Source organism: Aythya fuligula, chromosome 6 (genome assembly GCF_009819795.1).
Source record: "Aythya fuligula isolate bAytFul2 chromosome 6, bAytFul2.pri, whole genome shotgun sequence".
Classification (NCBI taxonomy): Eukaryota; Metazoa; Chordata; class Aves; order Anseriformes; family Anatidae; genus Aythya; species Aythya fuligula.
This window is the reverse complement of record NC_045564.1, coordinates 20,313,275-20,331,186: the sequence shown is the minus strand read 5'-3', so window position 1 is coordinate 20,331,186 and position 17,912 is coordinate 20,313,275. Positions and strand designations below refer to the sequence as shown.

Sequence of the window (17,912 nt, the reverse complement as noted above, 5' to 3'; positions counted from 1 at the left end):
ACTGGTACTGTGAGGAAAAGTGGAGATAAACGTTTGTTAGAAACTCCAGCTGCATATTGTCATGTGCAGGAATATGCAAGATATCAAAAGCAAGCTACTGATGTAGCCATGAATTGGGCAATACCATAAAACCACAGGAAAATACCAGGAGGAGGCAGTGACCACTAATGGTCCATATCCTGTATAATAGTGGGTTCATAACATACCATACAGATCAGAATCAATTTTTCAGCCATAAAGTGATATACCAGAATATAGTATACTTAAGTACACGCAGGAAACACCATTTTCTTAGTATCCCAGTTCCAGCACCTGAAGCTTTTTGTGCTGAGAGACACTTTGCCTGTCCTGATATGAACTGTGCAAAAAATAAAAATAACATTTCCAGAAAAACACCATACATTTAAAGACAATGTTTTGTGGTTTTGTTTGTTTGTTTGTTTTAAATAGATTCTTTAAACAAATAAGAAAAAGCTCCCACTCTTGAAACAGGACAACATACTAAAATACAATAGAAAACTATTTTAAAACACTTCAGGCAGCAAGAAACAAAGAACGTGAAGTACATCATTACAATAACGCATAGTGCCTACCAGTTTTGTTCTAAGCTCCTATAATATACTTTTATTTTGAGTTTGTTTGCAAGACATACTTCTGTATTCTGAACTATAAAATGTTGTCTATAAAATATTATCTGGTGTAATATATTGCATTGCAATATATTATAATACATATATATATATATATAAATACATATATTATATATATATGTATATTATAATAAATATATATAATATAAATTTCAAAATACCAAAAGGATATCATATTTTCTTGAAGCTAACTTCTCTCTGAGAGTAGTTTATAAACTGGCCTGGTGTTTCTACTAAATCACAAAATAGATCTACCTGTTACTAAAAAAACAAAAAAGTAAAAAGTGATTAAGTAACTGATGAAGAGAAAGTTCTCTTTATCAGAAATGGCAGTTCTCTTCCAGAAAAAGAAAGCTCTTAAATATGATTAGCAAATGATTAAAAAATAAAATATTATTTTGTAATAATTAAATAAAAATTATTTATAAACAAGTGCTAAAATTGAATTCTATCAGTTATTTCTAGAACAATATGAAGAACCACTTTTTTTGGGGGGGGGAGGGGTGGAGGTTAGAGTGAGCGGGACAACATGGCGTATTTAAATTAATTCCACTGTTCCCATTGAAATCTTATATTCATATAATCTTATATTAATATTCAACCTCATTTCAATTTAAGAAAAGACCTTCATATTTATTCCTAGAATGAACAAGTACCTATTAGACATGAAAATTCTGTAAATACCATGTAGTCGATAGAAAATATTTTTTTTTTATTATTATTTTTTATTTTTCTGTTTTGACAGCCATTAACATAATAAATGAAATCTTGTTAGCAAACTGTTAATATAACTGATATACATATTGACTAAACTTCATCTCAGGTAACTGTATTATTTCCCTATATTTCGGAGTTCCTTAATGAGTCTTACATTTGTAATGTTTAATTTTTACAAGTTCCCAGCTGCCATGAAGAAGCTTCTGCAGTACTAGGGGAGGAAAAAAGTTGCTGTCCAAGGTACTGTACAAAAACATGAATTTTCTAATTACTCTTTCAAATACATCAAAAATATTTTTGAATGTATTTAATTCTAAGTGTCCTTAGCAAGCAAGCTATCCTTGTTGAAATTCCCTACATAATACTGCAGTATCAGTGCTATGCTGTTACTTTCCAGGGCCTCTTCTGCTGCATTCCAGTATAATCACACGTTCCAGCACCCAGCAATGCTCTGTATGTATAATCCGTCTGAAAAAAATCTTTCACTACAGACTAGTATTCAACTACATGTAAATATATATAGATCTTTGAATTCTGTATGGTACATGTGAAAAAGCTACCCTCTAACATAAATCTAGCTAACATACTATCCTGGCATTCTGCAGAGCAGTCACTTGATGTAATTTTATCTGCAGTATTTGTCTTATGCATTTCAGAGGCATATAGGTTCGTGCATTAATGCAGTAAATAGGAAACAGAATCCTGGATTTAACTACTACATTCAAAAATAACCAAAGAGTGCAAGAAAATTTAATGCATTTTTTCCTTTTCGTTTAATAAATAAAAGCGTATTTTTATTTTGAAGTGTAAAACAATGCAATAGCCAAGAACTGCAGTAAAGCTCTCAGAGCTGATAGCTGTATCCAATAATGGTTCCAAACACCACCTTTAAGCAAATGGCTTTCATTCACTGTTTAATCAGTGAAAACAACAATAATCCCCATATGGCTAGAAAAGATGTTTGTTAAAGAAACCTAATTTATGATTTATTTATTTGTAAATTGTCTTAAAGCTGAGATGCTTAGAAGAGCTACTATTCTGATAATTCAATCATGCTGACAGAGCTGGTTTCACCTAGCAAATTCTCTCTGCAATTCACAGTATGGCTGACAGCTATCTGCATAGAAAAATAGCACAGTAACCATTTAAATCATGCAAAAACATTTACCCAAGAAGATGTAGCAAAGATCAGGATCCAGCTTCCAGACCCCATGAAGCATGAAGCTGAGAGAACAATCCACTAGCTTGCTCGGGCCAGCAGTGTCTCTCCTACACTTGACCTAGACTGCCTTACATAATGAGGAATCAGTGCTGTATCCTGTGTGGAGGAGCAAGCTGAATGTCATCACTGGCAGAAGTAGGGAGAACTGGCAGCAGGCAGGCTGGTAGTTAGCATGGAGATCACGAAGTCTGCTTTCCCTGACTGCTCTGGAAGAAAGCACAGGAACAGCTCAGAAATGCTGGTGTCATTCCTCCCCTGGAACGAATGACCGGAAGGACTGAGGGTGTTACAAATGTGAGGCAGAGAGCAAGTGCAAAAGCTGCATCTGTACTTACTATCAAGGTAACAGAGCTCCTCTCACGTTGTCTACAGGATTGCATAGCTACAGCTAATAGGAGAGCAACAGCAAGGCAAAATAAGAAAGGAGAGAGGAGAGACACAGACTGCTGCTGCAGACGTTTGTCTGTATATTACTCATTGTGGTGAGTAAAAGAAAAGTATTGGTATAAGATAAAGTACTAGGATAAATTTCCAATAGGAAGTTCTGTTCCTTTACATAAATCTATCTGCATGCAAGTAAGTTAGTTTCTGGGGAAACAGCCATTTGATATCTGTTTCACCTGGTGTTACAGAGGTTAAACTGCTTACTCTAGAGAGATTTTGATGTGTTCAAGAAAATGATGGGTAAGATACATTCCTGATTGTGAAGATGTTTACAGTTCTTTTATATATTTTCCAGGAAGAAATCCTGGGATATTTTCTAGTTTATTATTGCTTGAAACATATTAGTACTTCCTCTGTGGTGGGCACAAGAGGAGAAAAAAGTATCCAGGCTTAGCCAGCAGTTAGAAACCTACACAACTTTGTTGTCTAGAAAAAGCAGCTTTATATTAATGAAAATCATTGCTTATAACTTGTATTTCATATTTTGTTTGAATATTTTAATAGTAAGTAAAGAGCCTTAAACTCTAATAATGCATATATAAATTATTGTTGAATGAATAGTTTGAGTGGTATAGTTTGTCCTCATAAAAGAGGGAAAGGTTTCACTAGGATAGTACATCTTATATTTTCTAGTTATATTTGAAACAGTTGTATTAGGCATGATCAAAAGTAATTGAAACTGGATGTAAATTTCTAAAATCACAGATCAGTATGGTGTTGACAAAGAATATGTTACCTGCAGAATAAAAGAAAGTATGACTTAATAATACTTAATGTCATTTTATGAAAGTACTTTCCATGAAACAGTACTTATGAAAGCAAATTTGATGCGCCTCCTTTTTTAAAGTAGATGTGATTGGGGTGAATTGATTAAATAATGGACATAATTTTCCATAAAGCTCTGAAACTTGCCACAGGTTTCATTAAATGCTAGAGAAAGGAGCTCAGCAACAACATTGTGGCAACACCAAAAGACACATTGCTGAACTCAGCAAAAGTTGTAATATCACAAAGCACCCGTATAAAATTATTCCTGCCTTAAAATAATAAGATGGGGAACACTGACTGGAATTTGCAGAAGTTAGTTTAGGTACAGGGAGTATTACACGTAGTTATGCCATTAGCAGAGTAAACACGATTTCATCTGAAATGGGAAAAGCAAGGTGAAGGTGAAAGGGATAAAAATAAATAAATTAAAAAGATCTATTTTAATTATAATTTCTCTTTTCTAAATAAGCATACTATAGCTTTTCCACCAAATGTGATCAAGTTAAACATTTTTTTTTTTCTTGAAATATATCTTTCATTAGTCCATTGTGGAATATGATTTTCTTTGCTTTCTTGAGAATATCAAAAAAAAAAAAAAAAAAAAAAAAGGAAAATCAGTAAAGATAAATCACTCAATATACTAACTGTGCAGCTAAATTATTATTTGGAAACAAACAAAAAGAAAAGCAAGGGACATATCACTTGAGACTGATTTTTTAAACAATCATTGTTGTATTTGAAATCAGTAACTTTTTATCTAACCACATCAGCAAATAATATCAAAAATACTTTGGTGCATTTATTCTTTCATGCATTAGTATTGGCTTCTGAGGGTTACCTATTAAAACTTTTTATAAATTCAAAAGCCATTACTTTTAGTGTTGCATTTGTTAGAAAAGTGTACTAGAAAAACAAGAAAACTGTTTACACATTGGACCCAGGTTAATCAAGAGATCAAAATATCAAGACCTGTATTAGGCTATGGGAACATACAATGAGGGCTTCCTTGAACTGCAAAACTTGGTGAGTTCGCTGATCATGGCACTCAGAACTACAAAGCAGCCAAACTACTCTACAAAAGACAGCTCAGATGCCGCCACAGCCATGGCATAGTTAAGATATCAACCCAGTTATCTGCCTACAGAAAATGAAAAGTTGACTGCATCAGATAGAAAAATAAATAAATTTTATGGAATAAATTATAGGTAAACAAACCCAACGCACAGGAATTGCAATCATGCTATCTAAATGAACAGACTAGCAAACTTGACTGTCAGCATTACAAAAACAATAAGTAGTTTGTTTGATGTTCCAGTTTAGGCAAATATCTGTTAGACAAGGTTGATACAGCTGATTCCATCTCTGGCAAAATGATGTATCAGATAAAGCTTTTCCAGAATTATTTTCCATGATATTGCCTACAACCTATATATCTAATTGCAGAACGATTACTTAGATTCATCATACTTCTTCATAACAAGGACAAGTAAAATACAAAGCAATCACTCGTAAAAATTAAATTATTATAATTCACCTGCAAACCATAGTTTCTGTCTGAAGCATAAAAATCATTTACCTCACTCAGGATTTATCTAAGTTGTTCTGCTATTGGGCTACAAAACTTCTTGATTTATAATAGTTCTTACAAGCATTTTTGCTCTGGATTAACTTGGCCTGATCTTGTGCTGGCAAGTCAAGAATATCTTAATACAAATTAATACAATAACTGCTTTCATATAGGGCTGTTAATGAACAACTCTTTCTGAGCCAGCTGCACTGATAATGTGAGTGGTAGAGTGTAATGCTTGACAGCAGCAAGAAAATAAGTCTTTTATATCAGTCTCCAAACTACATTATTCTAGTGTCCCAGTACCAGAAAGATTTCTGTCAAAGTAAGTAAGAACAGTTTAAAAGGAAAAAAATATTTTCTAAATTGTATTCTGCAAAAGGATACAAATGACTGTAGGTCAGTCATTTGTAAAATGGTTAGATTGGAAAAGAATGGATTAGATTGCCTGTCATGCATGAGCAGAGATAAAAATATAAATGTTTGAGAGTGTAACATATGAGTTGTAGGTACAAAACAATCTTAACTTCAGCTATAGCACGTCTTATAAAGATACTGCTAGTATCACAGAAAACTGTAACCTTACGGAATAAATTCAGGATTTTTCCTTTTATGTAAAATTTGTCAGAAGTTAACAATGCTCATCTCTAACATTATCCTTACTGGCTGAGTTTACTTCAACAGGGTTCTATTGCATGCTGAAATGAGGGAAGCAGTATCTCACAGACATTATTCCTGCCAACAACCTTGAGTAAACAGGACGATTTTTTTTAGACACCTTGCTTTTAAGATGCTTGGTGCATAAATAAATCATTACTTGAGGTTTGCTCATACTAAGATAGATTCCCTTTGGGATTTGGTAAAACATTAAAATGCTCCAGTATCACTGACTGGAGAGACTTCTACAATATCTTGAGGTGCAGTTTTTTGGTTCTCCACCACCACCACTATCCTTCACTGACCTTGCTTTCTTTTCTCAAAATAATTTCTCCCTTGTGTTTTTGAACAACTTTCACAAGTGATTCAAGCTGAAATGTGTAAACAGTGGATCATAGTTTTCAAAAAATAAAACCCAATACCACAATGAAACTGTATTTAGACCTGATCTCATGTACTCTTATCAATAGACTGATTTTTTTTTTCCGTATACAATAGTCCATTATCCCAGTCTCTCTGATATCATTGGAAATTTTATTTTAATGTATGTGCTACTTCAGTTAGAAAAAACAAAACAAAACAAAACAAACAAAAACAAACAAACAAACAAAAACAATAAATGCACTTGTTTTTTTGAACTAGGTAGCAAAAGCTTTTAATTTGTTTCTTTGAACAGTACCTAACAGGTCAAGACCATCAAACAGCATGCTAAATCTACTTTGCATATACTTTTTATGATTTGATCCAGTCATATCACAATAACGATCATTGGCAGGCTAATGAAAAAGGAAGTTTCTTCTCCATTACTTGACTAAACTTCATGGAGGGTCTGACTAGAACCAGTACCTGAATAGGCAGAAGTACAATTTTAAATATATATATATTTTTTTTTTCCTCAGATACCTTACCATTCTTGAGACTATATTACAAAGTATTTTAAAAAGCACTAATATTTCCAGACATATTAACTACTACGTTTTAAATATGAAATGTGTTAATGTTTTCAAGTCTCCTTTCTGGACTATTCTGTTTGTTTAGTATTCTACATATTTACAAAAAGATCCCTGATTTTCCTCCAAATGTTTGAGTATTCTGGTGAATAATAGGTGAAAACTGAATCCCCATATTCAGTGCAAATTCTTCAAATAGGTATCACCAATAATATAATTTTCTACATACATGCAGTTTCAGATATTTAACATTATACATAATCCTAAAATATAACTGAATAAAATATAAACCAAATAATAATAAATAAAAAAGTTCAAAAATTCAGTGCTATGAGCATTGAGTAGGTCAAGGTCACTGTAATCTTAATGGTCACACATTATTCTTTGACTTCTCTTCAGCATCTTTTGCTCTGCCAATAAGACTAGGTATGATAGCCTTTTAAATTTCTTTCCCAGATTTTGGTAAGATTTATAGGGCTGTTTATTATACCCCCGAAAGTATATATATGCACTGATTTCCAAGGCCACTGTTTTTGTACTTAACTCATTAAAAACCAAAACAAAACAAAAACAAAACACACACAGACACACACAAAAAAACCCCTCTGCTGTTTTGCATTTTTATGTTTTGTTTGTTTGTTTTGTTTTGTTTTTAAATAAAACTCCCTAAACTAGTTCCTGTAAGCTGAATAGTAAGTAATAATACACATGTAGTTTTGGAAACTAAAAATTGTAAGTCATCCACAAAAACTTTTCTATACATGAACAAGTTCACAAGAAAGGCCATACCCTCTATCAACATGCAAACTGCAAAAGACATAGAAAGATCAATGTAATTCTGAATCCAAGTAGCTAATTTTTAAAGTTCTTCAGTTGACAGGGAAGGCCTGTCAAGGAAACTATATTTAGGCCTGTGTTAGGTTTTAATCTCTTTTAGTTCTTAGAAATACTTACAGTTCTAGAAAAAAAAGAGTAGAATTCATATCTGGTTCTTTATAGAAAAGTGATACTTTTTGTGTTGTACTTTGCCTGAGATTTTAGAAATCTGCTTATTAACTGTAGTTAATAAGGTAGCAAGGGTGTGGGTGACTAGTCATGTGCTTTCAAAATATGTAAATGTTCCCACCAAAGATGATGTTCCTACTCCTGGATTCTGTTCCTCCTATATCCATCATTTGGATGCTGCCAGAAGATGAATTCTCTTTGATTTCTTTCTTTTAATCCCAGGAGATTGATAGTTAATTGAGCATAGCTCAATTTATAATAGCTCAAAATTGCCTTAAAAAGCCTGTGTCTCTGGCATCTGCAGCTGTTTTCAATAGAGGACTTACTGAGCACTAATCAGAGCTTTTCAGGATGTATATTCCACATCCAAACTTTCAACATGCACACTGCAGTTACCATTCAGCCTTTTTATCCAGTGATAAAAAGGTTAAATGGATAAAAAGGATAAATGCAGATGATGTACAGGTCTCTAGGTCAGAGCATGACTCTGTCTTTAGTTCTTCTCCATCAACCCAGAGAAAAAGACTAGTAAGAACAAGATAAGTCTTTCAGGTAAAAACCTTTTGCCTAAACATGAAACCTGTATCCATACCAAGAGATAATGATCCAAAATGCCAGATATTCCAAATCTTTGTAAGTTGTGAGAAAGCCTTCCAGAGCAGGAGGATTTAGGGTGCTGTTATACCCTGCAAAGCCCAGGTTCTGAGGTCAGTCCTTGGCTGACCTATATGCATTGTATTATTTATTTATATAGCATGACATTTCTTTATAGAGTCAGGCTTGTATACACATTTCACTTACAGCTTAAATGGCCCCATGTCTTGTGCTTATGAGCACTACGTATAAGCTTTAAGAAGGATTTCAACTCTGTTTAATCTAAAGAAAATTCAGTTACTCCTAGAACGCCTTCTTTTTTAAACCTTTGTTACCTGAATAATACCTCCATTTATGTAAATGCTAAACTAAAAACAACATGATAATTGTATAATCATCAATAGTATTTTGAATCTTACAGGACAAAGAGTCATGTAACTCTGTGTTATTTTTGGACAGCTAAATTATTTTGCTTATCTTGCTCATCTTTTTGACACAGCTGTCTCTTTTTCATTCCCTCTTGTTTAAAAGTAAACTGAATGTCCTTGTGAGCCACTGTTTGGTTTGCTGTCAGGCAGACTAAAAATAAAATTAACAACAAATTGACCAAAGCAGTACGTAAATAGCTGTGTGTTTTAACGACATTAGAATTCTATGTTTGTCTCTTTTGGATTGATTCAACACTCCCTCAAACAATGAGATCTCACAAAAATCTGTTGCAGAAATTCCCCTTTCCTCAGCCACTTCTACTGAGTGGCTCTTCAAGATTCAGCTATAGCTATACTCAAATCACTAACTAGAGGTCAGCGAAGGAAAATGCTTTGCCTACTTTTTCCAGATCACCTCAGCTGAATTCAGCAATTTCTATTATTTATGACACTTTAATAAAACAAAATTATTTATTGCATAGTTAGTTCTTCAACTTTATTATTATTATTATTATTTTTTATTATTTTTATTGGCACCTGTGGTAATGTGACCTTGAGAAAACAAGTTTCTCCTCTTCATCCTTCACATTGCAGTACTAGGGTGCCTATTACAGCCCTGTCAGAGACCACGTTCCTCCTGAAAACCAGTATCTCAATTTACATCAGTTCTGGGTCATTTTCTTCCAAAATGCAAATTTTGGTATCCTTGTGTCTAAAGGTGGAAGTAAAGCAATGCAAACCTGTCTGCTCTCTTATCTCAGAAGAACTGACTGAAGCCAGCTAAAAGCTCCAAGTCTAAATGGAGTCACTTGGGAAGGAGATTGAGCTCTATCCCACAAGAGATGTGAGGATTCCTGTGGTATACTTAAATAGAAAAGTTAATAGAACTCTCTGCCTATAACCACAGTTCTGTGGTCTCAAACCTTCCTCCAGGATTTCTATTTTGATTTACTGTCTTTCTGGAAATAGTGGGTTTCCCACTAAATTTTCCACAAACCTACTCCAACACTCAGAGACCAGGATCAACTCATTTTTTCTTGCCCTCTCCCCCTTTTTTTTTCTTAAACATAGGACTTCTGTGAGGATGCTAACTATGCAGTAGCTGCTTGCCTAAGCAGGGTTACTCTGATATTGGTTGTAAGGGTCTACAGACGTTTTCCTTCTTCCCTCTCCTTGTGTGTCTCAGAGTCTGCTAGAGTAGAGTAAGGCCAGTCTGGAACTGGAACAATATGTTTAAATCTGCCATTACCAAGAGATAATCTTAATTATTTTTAATAGGAACCTAGAAATTAATGCTATTTCCTCATGATTTCACTCACTTTCAGTAACTTTCAGATAGTTAAATTATTTTAAGCAAAATAAAAGTTGAAAATATAAAAGCAGCATTGTTTCATAGAACTGCAGTCCTCACAGGCTAGAATGCTTAGTCTGAGCTTCACTCCACTAGATTTAGCCCAGTTACTTCTCTACTGAAACCATGGATTTATTTCTTTTGACTGAAATCAGGAGGAGACGAAATAATTGTGTGACACAGGGTACAGAGTAGAAGCAAAAGAAATGTTGCCAATGCCTCCAAGGGCAAGTGATTGCTAGGTCAAAGGCATCAAGATGTCCTATGCTGCAGGATAGGAAGAGAAATGCCCTTGAAAACTTTTATCTGCTGAGCTGCAGCTTCAAGCCTGACAATCACTTTAAAGCTGATTTCATGAACAAGGTACAGCTGGCTAATTCCTGCTATTCCTTCAGACTACAGGTGCATTCCAAAAACTAAATCCCAGTGGCAAATTTATATTGCCTCAAAGGAATTCAGAGAAAAAGGAAAAAATAGAATACAGCTGACTAATATGAGCATCAGGGAGAAGTTCTTTTATGACCTCTAAAGGACACAATTTGATTACAGTCATCTTAAAACAGAACTATCCATATTAGTTGTAAGAAAATATTCTTTTAAGTTGAAATGAATTGAAAAATTGTTAAGCTAACAAATTTCAAAGTGGAATTGAACAGCTTAAGCCTTATTTTCTTTGAATGTGAATTAAAGTCCCAGACCAGTGGTATTTCCTTTTGTGTTAAGCTGTTCCAAAACTTATTTACAATAAATTGCATTTTACAAGGTGGATATATCTACAATGAACTGCTGGCTGTTATGTTATATATTACTTCGTTGACAGACATGCTGAGAAGTCCCAGCATAATATATTCTCCAGCAGTCACATGAGCTTTTTAATTTTCTCTTCAGAAAATTCAAAATTTTAATTCCTTAATCCTGGATAAATCTCGTTGCTACTACCTCAAAACATTTTTGTGGCTCCCCCATAAAATATTAGAACTCCAAAATGTTTCTTGAACAAAATGCAGAATATTCTGAGGAGACCTGATGGGATGCCTGATACCTGATACCATGCTCATGTCCCCGCTTCCACTCACTGCTTCCCATTCTGTTCATCGCAGGATCACATCAACCTTCTTTCCCAGACCATTTATTTTAAGTCCATTTTTGTCTTTTGAATATTTTATTTATTTATTTATTCATTCCATTTGAAAATGAAATTTTCTATTCTGCTTTCTGAAGTCCCAATTGTTGTATCTTACACTTGGCTAAACACAAACGTAGTGGTTAACTTAAATTGTTAAAGCAGACTACCCAGCTTGCTCTGAAATAGCAACCTGGTTGACCTTGTTCTTCTTTCATGTCATCTATAAACTTTACCACCAAAAACATTACAGCATTGTTTATATAACTGACAAAAGTACTAAATAAACCAAATCAAGAACTTATTCATAGGGGGATCCTTCCTAGAAATACCACTTAATTACATCTTCTCATTACTAATATTTAAAATTTATCAGTCCAGGCTTAGCACACATAATATATTCTCTATTATTTTCAAATAAAGTAAGTGCTTAACAAGGTAATACTTAGAGCCTTAAAACAACAACAACAACTATCCTTCTACATTTTCCTGTTTAACCACATCTATGATCTAGTCAAAAAATAATAATTTGACAAGATTTATCTTTATGTTGATTACTGTAGTTACAGCTTTAGCCTCTAAACATTTTTTCTTGCTCAAGTCCAAAATTCTTCAGTATTTTACCTAGAATTGACGTGCATGTAACTAATCAATAGTTCTTTCAAATGTAATTTTTAAAATGTATAAATTTGGAGTAAGATTGGTGATCCTGCATTGGTAGTTCCAAATTTCACAGTTACTGGGGCTTGCTATAATTAATGAATAATAATATTGTTCTTCAAGCCTTCAGTGCTTAATCTTCTTTATTTCAGCTTTTGATATACAGTCATAAAATGGAGTCCATACCTGATATGTCAACATTCAGTGTCCAGAATACCAAAGATAAAATTATTTAATATTGCTCTCCTTTTCTTCTCATTTGTGTTAAGGATGTGTTGCTTAACTGCATTCTGCTATTCCGGTAAAATGTAATCTGCCCGTAACATTTACAAGGATTACTGTTAGTGTACACTTACTTTTGAACCACACTGAAAATGCTCACAAATGTCTTTGGGAATCACAGACTTTATTTTTGGTATCATTTGGGCACATATCTATAGAGGAAACCTTCTGTGAGTCACAGGAGTGCTCACTGAATGCCACCCCATTTGGAATAGCATAATTGCCTTTAGTGAAACATGTCAGTTTCTTAAAATGTCAATAGTAGGAAAGCATTTTCTGTATTTTTAGCAATCTTTTAATTGAGATCTGAAAATGAAAACAAGGAGAAGCAGCAGGCCTACGCAAGTCAGACACGACTGAGATGTGACTCCTGACTTTGGAGCTGAAGGATCCTCTACTCTCCAAATTGTATTAATGATTCTGTTAATGTTTCAAATCTTTTAAAATTTTAATTGCAAAGATTTTTTTATTTTTTTTTGGAATTGAAAAGTTCTCTTCTGGTTTTACTTTCATAAAAACTATGCAAATATATTTTTCTGGTCCTATTATAAACCCTTGAAAGCTAATGTTCTGGACATTGCCATCATAAGCAGCAGATGAAGTGTCTGAAAGAAAATTCATTTTTGTGATTTGCTTTTCAATGCAATAAAATTATAAATGAAATGAGGGGTGGGTTGGTTGGTTTTGGTGCCTCCCAGGAGATGCAGAACAGCAGCATTTTTTGAATCTCTTCACATCCAAAACACAACCAGAGGGCGCCACAAAGATGCCTGAAACTCATGGAACAACTCAAGAGCGGTATGAAAAATGGTCTTTCCTAAATGGCATCACACTGAAAAGTACAGTTCCAGCTATTTAGGATGCATTGGTAATGCTTACATTAATTCAAATGCTTGTCTATCTTGCTTTTCATACTTTATATCCAACAGAATCCTGAAGTCTTAGAATCACGATTTTCTTTGACTAGGAATAGTCACTAGAATACATTAAACTTAAGGAACATTTCCAAGATTCCATCATCATTTTCCCCAGAATATAACCTTCCTATTTCCATATATCTTTGCAGTCTACCTGCTATGAATATATCAGTATTAGGGAAAGATTAATCACAGAATCACAGGATAAATGGAGAATAAAGCGTTTTCTGCATTTTTTGTGGTGATAAGAATTCATTGTTTATATAGGTTGAGATTTCTTGCCTGCAGAGCTATTGCAGGCCAAGAGCTATTGATCTTAGCTTCTTATTGAAAAGAAACAAGAGGGAATTGAAATAAATATAGACATATAATGTGACAGTCTCCCAAGGGATCTTAAGCTTGTAATAACAACAAGAAAAATAATTACTAAAGCTGACTTAGATAATTTTGACCAAAATCCTGCAAGTATATTGTTAAACAAATGATTAATTTTGTGAAAGAAAACTAATGATTTTTTTAAAAAAGATAATAAAACCTTTCATCTAGAACATTATCTTGCTCATTGAAACACTTTCAGATGGGGGGAATTAGTTTTCCTCCCTAAATAATAATAATAATAAATAAAATAGAATAGTTTAATAAAATGCAATATATAATACAGTACGAAAACATGATTTTGTTTTTATTGATATACAAACCTTAGAATTTTATTGGTTTTGGTAAACTAAGATTCCCAAGCTTACTATTGAAAAAAAAAATGCATAATACTATGTACGAATTTTTCCTCTATTGCTGTGGCTCAGTTTTCATCTGTGGTTCAAAGTTTTTGCTACTGAAATGTTAACTGCTTCTTAAGGTATTCATAGTATGCACCCATGTGAAGCTGCCTACTTCACTGCTTTTACTGCTGAAATTAGATTGCATTTACATCCTAAAATATAAAGTGATTGCAATCACAATTTTTTAAAATTATTTTTTTTCAATTTGGCAGAGAAAGCAAAATGAAATATGCTTCTTTGCTTACATTAACAATTTTTTTTAACCAGTAGAGATGGACACCTACCACAAGCAGAAATTTCAAACTGGACAAATTATACTGGAAAACAAAACAAAACAAAACAAACAAACAAAACAAACAAACAAACAAAACAAAAACAGGCATTTCTCTGTTGTATGCTTACATGCTGTAGTTCAACCTTGCAAGGCCTGGCTTCCCTGCAGATGCTGTAGGGTAGCAACACAAGAACAGTAAAAGCATTTCTACCAGCTTATCTCTTGCTGCTTGTACCCAAATGATATGGAGATAAAACCAGTCTAAGCCATATCTGGATAAGCCAGCATAGCAGATATGCTGGGAATGGCAACTTGTTTGATCACGAGAAATAAGAACTGATCAGAGACAGAAATTTTGTGCATGTATAGAGACTCTTCTATACAGAAGCATATCATGCATATATACTTTCCATTAGAGACTCTTCTATACAGAAGAGTCTCTAATGGAAAGTATATATGCATGATATGCTGTTTTGTAATAATAACCTCTTATTTTTTCAAATGTGCCTAGTATCTAATATTTCTATTTTCAGGAAGATTGAAGCATTGTATATCCCTGTAATATGAATATCCAAACAAATGAAGTTTCAGAAGATTTTAGACTATTGTTACTTAAAATCTCAGTCTGCTAATACAAAGTAATTTGTTGGTAGAGCATCATGCCCAAAGTTATTTTCTCCAACCATTTTGCAACATAAATATCTGTGGAAATTAAAAAACAAAACAAAACAAAAAACATTTTTGTTTGTTGGAACTAAGCCTGGGCCTAATTTTACATATTGTCGCCTTCTAAAGAATTCAAAACTTTTTTTTTTGGCCAGCATTCTTTAGCTGTTGATTGCCTTTCAGTGCTCTGTCTAAATGTTTAGAACTAAAGATTAATTCCCCTTGCTCTCCATTTATTGTGCTCAGATGCTATCCAGAATACTTAATTTCAGAATTGACCACGTAGTCAAGAGCTTCAAACACAAAGAATACTTTCAATTATCTCTGTTTGTGTCATTACATTGAAGCTGTCTTTAGTGTCTAAGTTAGTTTTGCTTGAATTTACTGATAAGTGTCTGAAATATTGATCCTCAACCTGTTATTTGCTTCTGTGGCCTGTTCTAATGCACTTTCAGAGTTCAGTTGGCCTTTTTCATCTGTTGATCACCTCCCATTATCCACATTTTGAGAGAAGCTATACAAGATCAGCTTGGTATTCTTCTCAGCCTGTTGTTTAAAACAAATATGAGTTTGTCAAGATCCCTTTGGGCCACACTTATTGCAAAGTATATGTTGATATTTGTGATGGTTTTAGATTATTTAGAATAGACTACTGATATTGAATACTGACGTGAATACCTCTATTTAAAAGGTTCTTGATTTTATGGATGGGTTGTAATGTTAATAAGGAGTGTCTGGTTGTATCCTAACCTAAAAAGTGATAGCGAGCTATCCCACCAATTTTTCTGAATTCTTATTACTTTTTTCCAGTTAAGACTGGCACCTACAGATCCTCTAGTTGGAAATTTCATGAGTGGACGATGACCAGACTGTCATCAAATCAGATGACTCTGATTTAACAGAAACAATCAGGTACCAACAGGGAAAATATTCAGAACAGTCTATATAGAGTATCTGTTTAGCTAACACTTACTAACTGAAGATGCCCTAGGTTTCTATATATTGAACAGGAAATTGAATAGCTGCAAACACCTACCACCCCTCTTAAAAGACAGTCTACCACTGCAGGCAGTGCTCCTGTAGTCCTAACGAGTTCCAGGCACTAGCTTTGGTGGGACAGCTTTAAACAGCTGAGCCAGGAGTCCACTCACTCATCTGTTCTGACTTGGTACCTTAACAGTCCTCCAGTCCGAAGCCCACAGACTAACTGCTTTCAATTCCCACTTTTTTTCCCCCCATTATAACTGCTTGTCCAATTAAAGCAACCAACTCATTCATAGACCAGCGCAATAAAAGTAGAGCGCATAGAATACAGAAAATATTACAGAGATGCTTTATGTTTGTCATGATTGAATCACATTTTTTCTTCTACCTCTCTTTTTTTCTTGAATATTTTTATTCATCTCTTTTATGCATGCTTCAGGTCACCCTTTTCCTACCTCCTGTAATTTGTTCCCATTTAGTCCTTTCATTTCAGTTACAAAATTCCCTCTCATCGGCCCACACATTAACATTTAGCACTTTGTTACTAGTTGTGAAGCCTTCCAAAAACTGGTCACTAATTTTGTGACTCTGAAATAAATGGGACTGAGCAAACATAACTGTAGGCACAAAATACCAAATATGTCTTGTACCCTTAATACAGAGGAGAATTTATAAAAATAAAATCATATGCATTCTAGTTTCAAAATACAGCATATATAGGGCAGCGTACATACTTCTGTTTTTTCAAGTAAATACCACCTTTGCTTAACCTATTAATTCTTATTTATTTATTTATTTATTTTTATTCCCAGGAAAATCACAAAACCTTTTCCCTTACGGAGAAGGGAACACACACAAGTCAGAGACTTACAGATAGTATCATGCCTCTTCTGCTATTCAGTATCTGATGACTCTCGCTTGTCTTCCCACCCAGAGATTTGTTCTTTCTCTTAACATGTAATTTGAGTTTAACATGTAATTTGATAGCTTTCAAAAATGGTTTGAAACCTTGAATAAGAAATGAGAGTAGCTGGGATTAATTGTAAAGAACAGTGAAACCTGTCACAATGCACATAGCCAAGTATGGTCTGATAGTTTTGTTTTGTTTTTTCTCTGAGCTGGTAATCTGAAAGTCAGTAAAGCAATGTTATATAACCTGCTTTGAAGCCCATATTATCAAAGTTTTAGAGAATTTCAACAAAACAGAAAGAAAACAGTATTTGTTGCACAGAAGAAGAATGAGTTGGTTTTGCTCATCTTCTAAAGTAAGCTGCTCAGGGTAAGACTGTATATTTCTACTTTTCACAGTATCAAGTGTGGTCGAAGCACTTAACAATTAATAATAAATCGTAAGTAAATTCAAAGCTTGTGAGAAGTGCCAGACTGAAATCTCTGGAGAATTTTCCTGTCTATTTATACAAAGAACACACAGAGTGGCTACACAGGCTTGTTTACGTTGCATTTCACGTAGGGTGCTGAACAGCCATCAAATGGTAACTGCTCACAGTCACTAAAATCCTAGAGAGATCTAGACTGCTGTCTTCATATCGTAAAGCAGAAACAGGGCTTGTATCTTATTATCAACCACCAGAATTAAGTGTTGTTTTTTTTTGTTTGTTTTGTTTTGTTTTGTTTTTTCCCCATTGGAATGACACTACTCCAATAAACACAGGTTGTTTTTTTTTAGTGGATAATTTTGGTGGTTAATAATAAAACCCAAAATACTGCAAAATTAAATTTTAACATTAGAGGAAGCACTATTTGCCAGATAATGTTTTCTTAATATATGAGTTAAAAGTAAGTTATTTGCATTTTAGCCCCACAATTTTTAGTTAGGATGTCTTGCCATTTTCTGAAATGCTGAGACACAGTGT

The 17,912-nt window shown here is 33.8% G+C and overlaps 1 protein-coding gene across 1 annotated transcript in view; it reads right to left on the bottom strand.

Moving 5' to 3' along the window:
* The window catches only part of LOC116490528 (sodium channel protein type 1 subunit alpha-like), a 100,141-nt gene extending 97,344 nt beyond the window's left edge, over nt 1-2,797 (bottom strand). Inside the window, 1 exon segment of the mRNA XM_032189781.1 lies at nt 2,536-2,797. The gene's annotated coding sequence lies outside the window, so the exon portion shown is untranslated.
* Nucleotides 2,798-17,912: the final 15,115 nt, after the last annotated feature.